Source organism: Montipora capricornis, chromosome 13 (assembly GCF_036669925.1).
Source record: "Montipora capricornis isolate CH-2021 chromosome 13, ASM3666992v2, whole genome shotgun sequence".
Classification (NCBI taxonomy): domain Eukaryota; kingdom Metazoa; phylum Cnidaria; class Anthozoa; order Scleractinia; family Acroporidae; genus Montipora; species Montipora capricornis.
Genome location: NC_090895.1, coordinates 39,755,117 through 39,770,116, shown reverse-complemented (window position 1 = coordinate 39,770,116; position 15,000 = coordinate 39,755,117). Strand labels below are relative to the sequence as shown.

The following is a 15,000-nucleotide window of genomic DNA, read 5'->3' as shown; positions in this document are numbered from 1 at the left end:
GCTGTTCTCGGGACTTTGTCAATGCCTTTGTCCAGATCGTAAAAAACAAAGAATAGTGGTTTCTGCCTCTCCCTGCTCTTTTCTCCTATTTGTCTGGCACAGGAGATCGATGGTGCCGCGGGCTCGTCGAAAGCCACACTGGGACTAAGGGAGGATTTGCTCTACAACTACTTGCAAGCTGTTCAAGAGGATCCGGGCGAAGATCTTGCCAGCGATCGAGAGAAGAGAAATGCCACGACATTTTCCACAGGCTTTACGATTGCCTTTCTTAAAGATGGTAATAACAACGGCGTCTTTGAGGTCTTTCGGAACTTGTTGGTTTTCCCACGTTCTCAAGATGAGACTGAAATGGCGGCTCTTCAGCTGAAGGCCACCATGCTGAATCAGTTCGTACGGGATGTTGTCAGGGCCGGGGGACTTTCCTGGGGGCATTCTCTCCATTGTTTTCTCAAACTCCATAAGAGATGGTGGTTGACTCATACAGGGTTAAGGGGGATGAGATGAGGCATTTCTCAGTGGATTCCTGGTTTAGTAGCGTGGAGAAGTGGTCTTTCCAGCGTTCGAGGATGTCAAGCGGGTCCGTTGGGACGGCTGTGGAATCCGCAGCCAGGAGGGTCCAGTTGATGTACGTGCTGGACCGTATAGAGCTGTTTTGCACCTACATAGAAGTTTCTAAGATCGCGAGTATCAGGGATACAAACTGTTGGAGTTCGCTAGAAATTTGCTTCCACCATTGTGTTCTGTATCTCTCTGAGCTTGGTCTGACATTGTCTCTTAAGGCCTTGGTATCGAGCCTCTTTGAGTCGAGACCGGGGATCGTTCTCATGGGCCAGTCGCACGAGGCGTTTTGCGTCAATGAGGCGGCTGATCTCTTGATCATTCTCATCAAACCAATCTTGATTTTTCCTCTTTGTAAAACCGAGACTCAGAGATGATATCCCGGATTGTTTTCCACTCCTCTTCCACAGATAAAGGGTCGATTGGGTTGGTATAGATCTTAGAGGGTCCGAGTTCGATTACCGGCAAGTGTATAGTAAGTACTATTCTTTGTTACCCTCGCTACGATGTAATGTTGAGACTGAATGGATTAGTGTATGAATACGTAAACTGATAAGATGATGCGAAAATGTAAGATTTGTTGTGATGCGTAAGACAGAGCTTGAGGGAATGTAGAGGTGTTTTCCGTTCTTTTTTGGGGGGTTCGATAACTGCTTTAAACTAGGTAGAGTGCATATTCAACCTAGGTATAAAAATGATGATCACCAATTTAACCTAGGTAAAAACAGATGCAACCTGAGATGGATTTTACCGGCAAAATATACACCAATAAAAGATAGTGACTGCAAATGTTTCTCGGGTGTATGATCTAACGATTTTGTGTCCTTAAGTGATGGTAACGGATTCGTTTTTACCCTATACTTTTCTTTCCAACAAAATAATTTCAATTATTTATACTCAGATAAAGATTGACCGTTCGGGTCTTCGTACAAGTGACCAGGACTGTTGTTGGAGTGACACGACAGCAGAAGTCATCTTCAGAGTCAAATCATTTCCAAATTTTGACGTTTTGCTGTATAGATCGGTTTTTGACTAAGTGTCGTACAACAAATACGAAAGTAGTTACTTCGACCAATCACAGCAGGTGCTAACAGCGCCACGAACCAATTCAATTCGTAGCAATTCCATGCATGTAACTTGCTGAAAGCGCGGGAAAAATCGCGCGTGCAAGTCATGATTGCTTTTGGTTTTCCTTCTCATTGGTCGATAAACTAGTGCGAGATCTTTAAACCAATCACAAAGCGTAGCAATTGCAGTCCCGTAATTACTTTCGACAGTCATTTGAAAACTGCCATAAAAGAGGTGAAGTAAGAGAAAAATGGTAATGGTAATGGATTTTTACGCCGCTCATCACCACATCATTTCATGGCGGTTTACGATTCTCTGAGAGATAGACCCCCAACACTGCCCCCTCCCCCCTACTCTTCACGAACAGTGTGTGGGTTGAAAGAATTGTAGATATTTGAATGAAGTGCGGGCTATAGACGAAAGAGAGAAATGATCCTCGCGCTGATCAGGACAATTTAAGCAACTCTTTCATTGAGTCCTTTCACGGGAACACCGGATCCCAACAAATTGACCGGCTCCTAATTGTGTGGCTTCATAGCTCAGTTGGTAGAGCGTTGCACCCGCGTCGTAGAGAGCATGGGTTCGAATCCCATTGGAGCCACCTGAATTTTCCCGGTGACTGCAAGAGACAATTGCTTAAAATGTCCAGTTAATTGCGAGGAACATTTCTCTCTTTCGAAGTGTGTGAGTTCTTTAACGTCTCGGAGATGAGGTCTACGGTTTCTAGTCCTTATCCGAGAAGACTTAAAAGTCTGAGCATTTGCAGATGTAATAACAAAGACAGCTCTTTCTCCTCAATGATATAAAGACCCTGAGTGTTGGTCCGACCGGGGTTGTGAGCCCATGACCTCCAGCACGAAAGTCCGATGCTCAACCAAGTGACTGCCACCATACAAGAAAACAGTAGGTTTCTTCACAACTGCGAGGATCATAGTTTCACTCCTTGATTTCATATACGCAGTTCAATAACCAGACCAGAAAAGTCCCGATTTACGGTCTGCGCCTCGATCGGATACAAAACGTGGCTGTTTCTCACTGCCAGTGATCAGTTGTTAACATGCATAGCAAGTGATTTCAGTGATTCAGAGGATCTTATTTGACACAGGTGAAGGTAAAGGTGCGCCTGACATGGCATTATAAGGGGAGCATGGCAAGCACCCGCGTCCCACCAATATGGGCCGAGTTTGATTCGTCTTGTTACGATTGGGTTGGTGGTTCTCTGCTCAGCTGCGTATGTTTTACACAGGAACAGTTCAGCTGTCATTTACTTGACATTTATGATAACTGTTTTAGGATAAGTCGATCTCTAGATCGGTTTGAAGATGCAGGGATGGCGCAGAGGTAGGAGCACTCGCCTCCCACCAATGTGGCCCGGGTTCGATTCCCAGTTTCGGCGTCATATGTGGGTTGAGTTTGTTGGTTCTCTACTCTGCTCTGGGAGGTTTTTCTCCGGGTACTCCGGTTTTCCCCTCTCCTCAAATACAAACATTTGATTTGATTTGCGTTATATTGTTGATTTCAGTTTACTGTGTTTCCAATTAGTGCTCCAGCGCTAGAAGACTTGACACTTCAATTAAGTTCCTCTCCTGATTAACAAAAGAGCGAAATTCGTGAAGAACTCTTAAAAGCAAGTTGTTTGTGATAACGAAACTCAGATCTGGAAATGTTTGATCTGGGGATATGGTATGTATTAAAATAGTTCTTTTATCTCTGTTGAGGATTTTACAATTATTCGGTGTATTTGAGAAAGCTATTGAAATAGTAGTACCTGTTTACATTCTTCCCAGGAGGACTCCCCCATACAAAATGATGCGGTGCTAGTATTTTTAAGAGGCCACCTTTGAGGATTGGTACTAAGACGGGTAACCGCATGGGCTGATAAAACCTAAGATTACTAAGATGACAGCTGGCAAACCTGTTTTCAAAAATTTTTGGCGGGCGCCATCGTCAATAGCCTGCATCCGCCTCCTCCCCTGGAAAAAATCCCCTGTCGCGGCTTGACTTTAAATCTGCTCAACTATTAAAGCCAAGGTTTTAAAGATCAACGACCGCCTATCACTGAAACTCGAAAAGAAATTCAACAGTTTTAACCAATCATATTGTTGCTTTGTGGCGTTGTCGCTGCCGGGGGCCGTCGGCTGAAACTCCCTAATTTTTATCGGAAAGTCCCCTCGGGGAATTCTTCTACGAAAAATGCAAGTGATAGAAATTTTAGGATAATACCGTCTAGATTCATTAGCTTATTAGAGTTGTCTCTTCGGAAATGCACATTTTTCAAATTTACCTTTCGAAAATTAAAATAAAGGAATTAAATAATGTCATGATATAAATGAGAGTGGATTTGTATACCATATCATACGAAGGTTCCAACGGCACGGCGCGATAAAGAAACTTCGAAAATCTTAGACTAGGGTGTTCTTGTTCAATGAGAAATGCAGTAATCACTGCAAAATGTAACTTTCTAACCAAGGATCAGCGTAACAAAACGGAAGCACCGGATCCTGTTAGCGATTACGCTGATATAACTGGGTGAAGGAATACTATATCAACGTTTCTCTCTTTACCTTTTTTCAATCATTGCAAAACTCACTTTTCAAGGTGAAAACAACGTTTTTGCAAAATCACTCGACTAAGAAAGAAGAGTACCATTAAAATAATATTGCGCGTATTAAATTTAAAACGTCGTCAATAAAATAAGAGTCGTCTAAGGACCGATTTACACGATACGATTTTTGTCGCATGCGACAACGGCTTACGAAATGTCGTAGCATTTTGAAACATGTTTTAAAACACTGCGACAATCGTAAGTCATGTTGTAGGCCTGTCGTGAGCTTGTCGCATGCGATTGATGCGACAAAAATCGTACCGAGGGCAACCTCGTCCCCAGGGTCCAAAGCGAAGAAGAGAGACCCTGGGGACGAGGTTGGGCCGAGGGCCGACGGAAGTTCAAATGTTCTATTTTTGTGGTAAAACTGAGATTTGGGTCACATGCAGCCAATCAAAAGCCCCAATTTTTGTTGGTGTTGTTTTGCGGTAGAAGTTGCCATCTGTATCAAGTTTACACGGGGAATGACTCGCTGGCATTGATAACTGTGCGGTAGGCAAATTCGAGGTAAGTTTCGCAAAGAGAACACAAGAACAAGTAAGAAAAAGACTCGGCTTCGTTGTGTTCTTACTTCGTCTTAATGCACTCCGTTCTGTTAAGAAAACAGTGTTCTTCAGAATTCATAGCCGCGGCGTAAAGATCCATGAGCTCAGCTCAATGCTGTTCGGGTTCAGGCTGAAGACAGCTTTAAAGCCGTTCATGAGTGTAGCAAATTAAGTAGCAAATAAACCAAAGGTGCGCACACATTTAGCAGTGATTGATGAAAAACGTTTTTGGAACAGCATTGTAAATTGAAAGCTGATCTCAATTAATATAATTTTGATTGGGAATCAATGATATGCCTGTTTTATCAAGTCTTTGGGATCACGAAACGACTCATTTTGATGTCCATTTTGGTAAGACTGAGATCACCTTAGCTTTTGGAAGTTAGTATTGGGAGAAATTTTACCCGTACTTCTCGTATCATGACGAAATCTTATCTCTGGTTTTGGAAAAGGGAAAAGGTCAGGAAGCATTTTGTCGCCAATTCAGCTTGCGTCCAGTACCTCAAAATTTGTTGCTTACGTTAATCCAACCAATGACCAGATCTATTTCCGTACCTTTCCGAGAAATATCGATATGTCAAACGTACAAAATTGCCATGGATGGTGGATGAAAACAGATCAAATTTAAAAAAAACCAAATACGAGTTATTTATCTCATATTGCATTAGGGCCAAATTGTATTAGAGCCAGACATTTCAAATGTCCCGCGGCAAACTCCGCAGAATTTGGCAGAAGTTTGTCTTCTGACAATTTGACTGTTCTCCACGTACAATCGCACTAGCGTTTTGTAAACCCATTTGTCAGGAGCGCTGCATGTATTTAGAAAAACATCACGGAAACCTTTGTTGCCTTGCCCTTGAAATATTCTCATCCGCGCCCTTTCAAATTCATCCAACGACAATTCATGTCTTCTTTTAATAAATATGAAGGAGTGAAATAAACCTAGTTAAAGCATTGCGGTTGATTTTCACAAAAACAGGGCGTTGAGTTACCGAGAAAAGCCTGTAGTATTTTGTCTGGACATTCGTCGTATGCGTGACAAAAATGAGGTCAAGTGCGCGTCTGTCTTCCAATAGATCATATAGATGAGAACCAATCGAAATGCGTGTAATATAAGCCAGTTCGGAAAAGAACACGTGCGCGCGTCGGGATAAAAACAAGCATCTTTTTGTTACCATACAGCAAGGGAGTTTTTCGGCGGGCTTTCAGATAATACAGCTGCATTTAAACGCTGAAATATTTTAGTCTCGTGAGTAATGACGTCACGTTCCCTGGATCCAACCCTCTGACGTTTTGAACGTGAAATCCAAAACTTACACTAAAAAATCAAGCTCAAAATTTTGCCAGTCTGGGGTTAAGAAAACGCACTTTCAAAATCTGAGGAAAAAAAGGGAAGTGGTTTTTGGATCATAGTAGCACTTTAATTTCCTGAAGTTTTACAGTATGCAAGGATCACCTTTAAATTTTTTGCTAAATACAAAATTGCTTTCTTTTGTTCATCATACTTCACAGGCATTATGGCAGCTGATAAACTAAGAAGTATAATGGCCGATTTACCGGCAAACGATCCCGCAAAGTGTGAAGGACTGATTCGAGACCTGCGCTGCAAGATAGCTGCATTGTCAGATACAGCAGAAAGAAATAAGCTCTTGAATGAGCTCAAATCCGTGGCGGGTTTGGGATTGGACGAAGAGCTGAGGAAATTGCTTGAGAGGAAAGGGTTGATCATGGAGGCTCTGGACCTTGTCGTAAAATACCTGACAAATTTACCTGAAGTTGCTCAATATATTTGCAGAGAAGCTTCCGAACGGAAGACGAAGGATTGAAGAATCTGAAAAGAAGACTAGGACCAGAGCTCGAACTTCTTGGAAGGCTCGCTGAAGCAAATATTGACGTGACAAAGGACTGGGTCAAAAGGCTTTACAAGAGGGCACCCTCCCTGAAGTCGCTTCCAAGACTGAGCCTAGGCGAACTAGAAAGTTGCTGTCAAGGAGCCAACGAAGGAGAAATGAAAGAAATCTACCGACTAGTAGAGCTTGCAGTGTCACCCAAAGAGCAGCTATCTGCCGTTCCACAAGATGAGAAGCTTCTTAAGGAAAGCAAGGAAGCTAAAGCTGCAGACGGGGCAAAACTAGAGAGAGCCAAAGAGCTGATGACGGCAGCTAAAGCAATGGCTACAGACCAATCCGAGTCGTCAAAGAGAAATGTTAACTACAAACTAACTGAGATTTTGAAAACTCTTGAACTACCAAGTGGATGGTTTAAGCCGGAGACAGTGAAGCCAGAGGAAACTCTTCATCAACTAGAGCAAATTATTAATCACTACAGCATCGTCGTGGAATCAGGTGAGATGTACCAGAGCAACGTGGAAACAATTGCAAAGACAAGCGGTGGGAGAGCTCTTTGTGGGGTCTACTATTCCGAGTATGAGCCACTTAAATCAGCTGGAAGGCCTCTTCTCTTAGTCCCTGAGAAAGTAATTTTAACGAATCCAAGCATTACTCAAGAGAGCAAGGTCATGAAATTCTCCGCCAAGGGCGTCGCGGCCGATTACGCCCGCAACGTCGAGTCATCAAGCTCCAGTGTTGGCAGCAGTGTGACAGGGTTCTACGGTTTATTCGTGGGAGAAGCGAAGGGAGGTTATGGAACCGAACAACAAACACAAGCGGACAAGTTCGTCAAGACCTCGACCACAAGTGCATCAGTCCTGCAATACATCAGAACGGCCAAGAAAACATTTCAACTCGAACTACATGAAATGAAGCTCTCTTTGTCTGCTAGAAGAATGGCCATGTCTATTTCCAAAGCTCAAAATAACCGTTCTCTTTGTGGTCTTTTATGCAATTCAGTCTTGTCGTCAAGACACAAGGCAGCCGCACGTAATTTCATGGAACGTTATGGGAGCCATTTTCCAGCTGGAGTTCAAACTCTGGGTGGGATATTCTTCAGCATTGCAGATGCCCAAAGTAAAAGGGAAACAGAAGTGTCGACCCTCACACAGGCAGCTTCGAAACATCTGCAATACCAGATATCTGTTGGCTTTCTCGGCGGATCATTTGGGGCTGGTGGGAGTGTTACTGGAACGTGGACTTCAGGAGCAGGACGAAGCACCGGGTACGGAAAAGAAGGTGAGGAAATTCGCTTCAACTGCGAGGTTAAATCCGTGGGACCACCAGCGACTAACCCTGCCACATTCGCCGAGCTGCTGACTCATAATTCCACGTGGGCCTTGATTGACCGGGGAGAAGTACAAGGCTACGTTCCTGTTTGGGAATTAATCAGAAATAGTGGCAGCGAGTTCGAAGAAGCTGCAGATATCTTGGAGGCAACGTGGAATCGAGACGAAAGAAAAAGGAGAGAAGCACGGGAAAAGCAGATCGCCGAAGAGAAGTCTCAGAAGGAAATGGAAAATTCACAAGAGAAAAGGAAAGAAGAACTTGAAAGGGCCAGAGAGGAGTTACTCGACATTAAGAAAGAACATCTTCGAAAAAGGGGTGAATACCTTCAAATAGAGGTAGGAGAACCAATGTACCATGTTAAGATAAACGATGTCTCTCAACAATTGTGCCTCGAAACGACAAACCAAACTGGGAATAGCGATATCCGAAAACAAAGAAAAGTTCATGAATCTAATCAAATTGCACTGGAGTTAGAAATTAATAAACCCATCCCCAACAAAACTCAAGGAAAAAGAGAAAGAAAATTACCAAAGCTGTACCATTGGCCGACTGGCGATACAATGATCAAGGTACCAACTATACTAATAATACACCTTACACCGCTTTTCCCAGCAACTTCCCAACACTTCTTTTCCAGCACATACACCCCCTCCGGAACACCTATTTTGCGGATGAGCCGAGGACATGTAGGTATAACTGACAGTCGACCAATAACATCTCGCCCAATCACATCAACGATGAGAGTATTTATACCATCTACTGACGTCACACAAAATTACTTTACTCTGAACACAGGCTCCCCAAGCTGAAAATACGTGGTGTACGCGACAATTTGTGTATATAGAGAATTGTATGGGAAAATCACCGATCGTAAAAAAATTGTGTAAATAACTATCTCATTTGAAATAAAGTTTTCCTACCTCAAATGTGTGACCAACTTGTCTCTTTAGCCGAGTTTCGAGCCATTCTGACGCCGTTTTAATGAAGTGATCCGGAAGGCCTTTACTGAAATAATAGAAGGCCGGTAACTCCATCCATAGCCGGCCAGACCTCACTCCACAAATCGTTTTCTCCTCAACAGGAAAAGTCCCGAATCGCAATAAAAACAACAGTTCCATAAAGCCCAATAAATTTCACTCCAAATACGTGTGTTTCGGCGGCCGAAAGACTCGTGACGAACGAAAACTTTGCCTTAAAATTCGGGTTTCAACAAAACACTGACCCCCGGTCAACTGACCCCCCTACTGACCCACTATAAAATCAATGGGAAAATGAATACTGCTTACTTAAGCCTCAACAACCCTTTTTAAACGGCATTGTTCAACAGTATTTAAGTCTACGCACCCATTATAAAAAGGTTAGTTTTCGATTATTGTTGTGATGGCCGATTACTTCATGTAAGCTAACCTTTTTAAAATGGGTGCTTAGACTTAAATACTGTTGAACAATGCTGTTTAAAAAGGGTTGTTGAGGCTTAAGTAAGCAGTATTCATTTTCCCATTGATTTTATAGGGGGTAAGTAGGGGGTCAGTAAGGGGGTCAGTTGACCGGGGGTCAGTGTTTTGTCGAAACCCTTAAAATTCACCTCTTCGGCTTTCCTCAGAGGCTTGTGACCGGGCAGTCAACAACGGAAACTCGCAAGATGATTTCACCCTCAACTCTGATTGGTCCATTTGAATTTGACCGCGTGCTAGCAACGCGACCCTCCAATCAGAGTTGAGGGTGAAATCATCTTGCGAGTTTCCGTTGTTGACTGCCCGGTCACAAGCCTCTGAGGAAAGCCGAAGAGGTGAATTTTAAGGCAAAGTTGTCGTTCGTCACGAGTCTTTCGGCCGCCGCAACACACGTATTTGGAGTGAAATTTATTGGGCTTTATGGAACTGTTGTTTTTCTTGCAATTCGGGACTTTTCCTGTTGAGGAGAAAACGATTTGTGGAGTGAGGTCTGGCCGGCGATGGAGTTACCGGCCTTCCTATTATTTCAGTAACGGCCTTCCGGATCACTTCACTAAACGGCGTCAGAATGGCTCGAAACTCGGCAAAAGAGACAGGTTGGTCACACATTTGAGGTAGGAAAACTTTATTTCAAATGAGATATTTATTTACACAATTTTTTTACGATCGGTGATTTTCCCATACAATTCTCTATATACACAAACTGTCGCATACACCACGTATTTTCAGCTTGGGGAGCCTGTGCTTTGAAGACGACTTCCCCTTAGGGTGTCCAAACGTCAGTTGGTGTAATCCTAAAGAGTCGGTCTCACGACTACGCTCACCCGGACGATCTTATTTCACTTCAGTATGACTTACGTTTTGGTATTTACTTCTAGGAAGGATTACGAGGTAGAATTAAGTCATTTTGGCCAACTAATGGAAGGGTAATCTTCACTGGACCGCGGATGAAAAGAGCAGAAGCCTACGACAGAGGCATAACATTTATCATGCAGGATCCAGAACGCACTATTTGTGGGATCATTGGGGATACGCACAAGGAGGGTCTGTGCACTTTGCGATGTTGGAAACTCAAATCTAAGCCAAAGTTCAAGATATATAGTAGCAGCGATCATTTTTCTCACTCGGACGCTGCCGAGGAAGTTGCGAAAGATTATGGTTATCGTCTTGCTCTCTTCTTTAGTGAAATGCTCTTCAAATGGACGGATCTTGTTCCAGAGCGCGAGTAATTGCATTTGAGGACAAATGTTTTTGCAAATATCTGAAAGACATGGCAAAGTCCGAGATTTTCTTGTTTTTCTCTTCTACCACGAATGTGCAAATTAAGAATTGGATTCCTTTAGTTTTAATCCGATTATTGCGATTATCAATCAGCGACAATCCTTTTTGCCGGTGAACTATAGCAAGACACAAGGCCCTTGTGTTATATATAGGCCGTGGAAAGTGTACTGGTCTAATTCCCGCTAGGTGGCGTTGTTTGCATCATGGTCGCTTTGTTGAGCTCATTTCTTCAAGATATTGCCCATAGAGCGATTTTCAATTTAGTGTCGTAAAACCAAAACCAAAGCAATTACTTTAGTCAATCAGAAAGGACGGAGACAATCCGGTAAACCAATCAAACCTCGAAGTAATTACACGTAACCTACACAAAGCGCGGGGAAATGTGCACGCGCTAGCCACGATTGGTTTTGGTTTCACTTCTGATTGGTTGAAAAAGTGGCGCGAGAACTTTGAACCAATCACTGAGTGAACTAATCATAAACCAAAGAAATTTGCTAATTACTTTCGACATTCAATTGAAAACCACTCTATCACATATGTAGTACTTAACCATACTTGTCGTAATCCAAAAATATATATAACATGTTATTCAAGTAGAGGGAAAGGTCGCCCAAGAAGATCCAGTTTGTTATGTTTCAGGAAAACTGAATATCCCTTCAATAGGAAGGTTAATCGTTACGTAATCCATTGTTGCATAAAACGTGCCAACCAGACCTATTGGGTGTTGAAACATTATCTTAGCGAAACAAAATCGCACCGACTGAAGCAAATGAATCTGTAGCAAAAGCCTAAAAACAAATCCAGAATAAAACAATTGCTTAGGTTGTGTATGACTTAGGATAGCATTTTAAATTAGAGGTAAAAAGGAGGGTGTTTGAAAAATATAAACACTCTCAAGGGGGGTACCTTAAATAATGAAAACAAAAATTGTCATTAGCGAATGTAAACACAATTTAACAAAATGTAATATTCAAGAGTGTAAAATGGGGTTGACAGGCCTACATGACTCCCTTGTACGTGGTCTGGTTTCCTTTTTCCTTTGTCATAATTTTGCTCTTTCGAGTACATATTTCATGATATTTGAATGGACGACTCTTTTAGGTGCTTCCAGGAAGATTTACTTTAGCAATGGTTTTTGTTCTATGAGACTTAAGATTTGGACCTTTATACAACTGTGTGATATTTTTTCTTCCAAGAAAAACAGTTTGTTTTGATGATATATTTTTAGTTTCTTGGTGTTGATTTTCCCTGCAGCAGGCCAGGGTTTTCGTTTGAGGCCGGACGTTTCGTCGGGTGGTTTCCCATTCCATGGCCGGTATCGCTTTGATGCCAATATTTGAGGGGTTTGTTACTTCAGCCGTGCCTGGGAAACTGATTCTTGGGTTTCAGAAACACTGGAAATAGCATTTCTATTTTAAAAATCTCCCGGGGGGGGGGGGGCAGATCTCCTTGGTAGTTCACGTACAATTCTTTCAGAAATATATATCAATTTATTTCTACAGTAGTCTCAACCGGTGGCTTGGCGGTGGTAGAAGCGAGTGACTCTGCTTTTAGAGCTTTGACCAGGGCCCGGGATCTTGTTGTTCTTGAACGCCTGTTAGGTTGTGCCATGTATCGGTGAGATAGCTGGCTTTCTAAAGGCTTTATTGCCTTGCCTTTTTTTATGCTTTTCTTCGAAGATCGTTATGCTCTTTGGAGGCGTTTTTCTGTTTTTGCCTTCATTTGTTTCGCTCGTTCTTCTGACTTTTGCATTGTGTAATGGTTTATGACAATGAGGTAGCTTGGGGGTGTCTCAAATTTTAGGGCTACTAAAAGGGGATCCCTGAAAATGTTTAATGCAGCAAGTTGGGGTTCTCCAATTTTTTTGGATAATAGATAATTTCTCACCAGTCCCCCCCACACCCCAACACGTTTTTGTGAATGCTCCCTTACGAAAGCTTGGACAAGTAGCGAAAGAAAACCTTTGCTCAAGCGTCAAAATTGATTATTGGTGACACGGAGTTAACTGACCCTTATGAGCTAAGCAACACATTCAACAGGCATTTTACCGACATAGGCCCCAACTTGACGTCTAACATAAATGCCCCTGGAGTTGGTTTTCGTGATTTTGTTGAATCTTGTGATAGCACCTTCGAGCTTGAATTACTTACTATTGACGGACTGTGCAAACTTGCGGACGATATCCCTGTGGGCAAGGCTGATGCCCTCGATGTTATTCAAACTTGCCTCCTCAAAGTTATCGTTTACATTTATTGCGTCTTCCCTGACACATATTTTCAATTTAGTTATTTCCACTGGTATCATTCCCAAAGACTGGAAGAGTGCTAGAGTAACTCCAGTTTTTTAAGCTGACTCGAAGGTTGACCCAGCAAATTACAGGCCTATCTCTGCACTTTCTGTAATAGCCAAACTCTTTGAAAAATCCATTTTCAATCAGGTCTATACGTATTTAAATGAGAATAAGCTACTTCCAAAGTATCAGTCTGGCTTGGGACATATGCACTCTACTCTGACGACTCTTATTGACATGACAGACAATTGGTATATTAATATCGACGACGGTTCGACAAATGCCATTCTGTTTATTGGCGTAAAAAGGCATTTGATACTATTGGCCATGAGATCCTTCTGTCAAAATTGGAGCTGTTTGGGTTTAAAGGTGCAAGTCTTAATTTCGAGACTACCTCTCTGATAGAATTCAGGTTACAGTTATACAACGTAAATTCTGAAACTAGTTTCATACGTTGTGGGGTGCCTCAAAGCTCGGCAATCCTCGGCATTCTGCTATTTCTATTGTACATTAATGACCTTCCAAACTGTAACCTTCTATCAGACGTGAGGATTCACGCCGATGACACTAATTTCACGTATGCCTCCAAAAGCCCTGGGCAGTGAAGAGCTGTTTTCATCCCTGACTCACGATCTAAGCAATCTGAAACAATGGCTCGACTCTAACCGTTAAAGTCTTAATGTCCTCAACACCAAGTGTCTGTTTACAGGATCAAGGCATAACATCTCTCAGCTCCCTAGTGAAGCGGACATATGCCTTGATAAACATTCATTCATTCATTCAGTTGAAAGAATCAATACTACTTACAAATGCATTCCGGTGGATGAAACACTCTCGTGGGAGCCTCATATCTCTGAAGTCGTCGGTCAAGTTTCTAAAGAACCAGGGGCACCCAACGAGTTCAAAACCACTTAAACATAGCATTGTTAAACGTATTTTAGTATTTAAACGGTAGATATAGGCATATTTTTATCCCCTAAAAATTTCTTATCTGTTTGGATTCGTTAGCTGAAAGTCTAGTGATCCGAACATTATAAGGATCAAAACTTACCTTTTCGAAAATTTCAGCCAGGAAAAAGGCTCCCGAAAATTCTAGGTGACCATTTTTGGGTAAGAATCCGTTAAAAATGGGCAATTATACCATTTTTAAGATGTTCGAAAATCCTAGGACAGGCAGGCAAGCAAGGTATTTTCCAACAAATGTTCCGAAAATTCTAGATCTCAAATCGTCTTCCAAACAGATCTTTACCGAAAATTGACGTTGGGTGCCCCTAAAGAACTTGCTGCCCTGAGGAGGCTAAGACAGATATGTCCCCAAAGTACCCAAGTCACAATTTATAAGTCACTGATTCTTCCACATCTCGATTATTGCAGCGCTGTGTGGGGCTGTATCGGTAATGGCCTTAGCCTCAAACTAGAGAAGTTACAAAACAGGGCAGCACGCATAATAACAGCTAGGTTCTAATTGGGATGTTAGATCTGCGCAGATTCTTCGTGCCCTCAATTGGAAAAGCCTCGTTGACAGACGTAATAAACAAATGAAATCTTTAATGTTCAAAACTGTATATAACCTTGTATCCACATACCTGTCTGATAAATTCACCAGCGTAAATTCCATTCACAGACATAATCTTCAGGACTCCCGACATAACCTGTTTATTCCACTGCCGAACACTGAGGCCCTCAAAAAGAGTTTTCGTTATAGGGGCACAGCAACATGTCAACAGTCTGTCAGCGGAGGCTAAGCTGGCCACTACTTTAAATGGTCTTTATTCCGCTAGTGTATTTTAAAAATAACTTAATTTTTTAGCGTTTAATATCAGATTTTTTATCAATGCTCGTAATTTTTAAGTGTTAGCTTTTAAGTACTGGATAATCTATTTATTATAGTGTTGGACCCCTAATGCGCACGGCTCTTTAGAAGACCACTTTTTAGTGATAAGGATTCCGTGGTTACATAAAGTTATTATTATTATTCATGATTGTTATTATTATTATTATTATTATTATTATTATTATT

At 42.1% G+C, this 15,000-nt stretch overlaps 1 non-coding gene and 1 pseudogene across 1 annotated transcript; both read left to right on the top strand.

The window, feature by feature from the left end:
• The first annotated feature begins 2,154 nt into the window (after positions 1 to 2,154).
• On the top strand, positions 2,155 to 2,227 carry Trnaa-cgc (transfer RNA alanine (anticodon CGC)). Its single transcript has one exon. It is a non-coding gene; the product is annotated as a tRNA-Ala (tRNA).
• Positions 2,228 to 4,664: 2,437 nt separating this feature from the next.
• Positions 4,665 to 11,907, top strand: LOC138029553 (uncharacterized; annotated as a pseudogene).
• Positions 11,908 to 15,000: the final 3,093 nt, after the last annotated feature.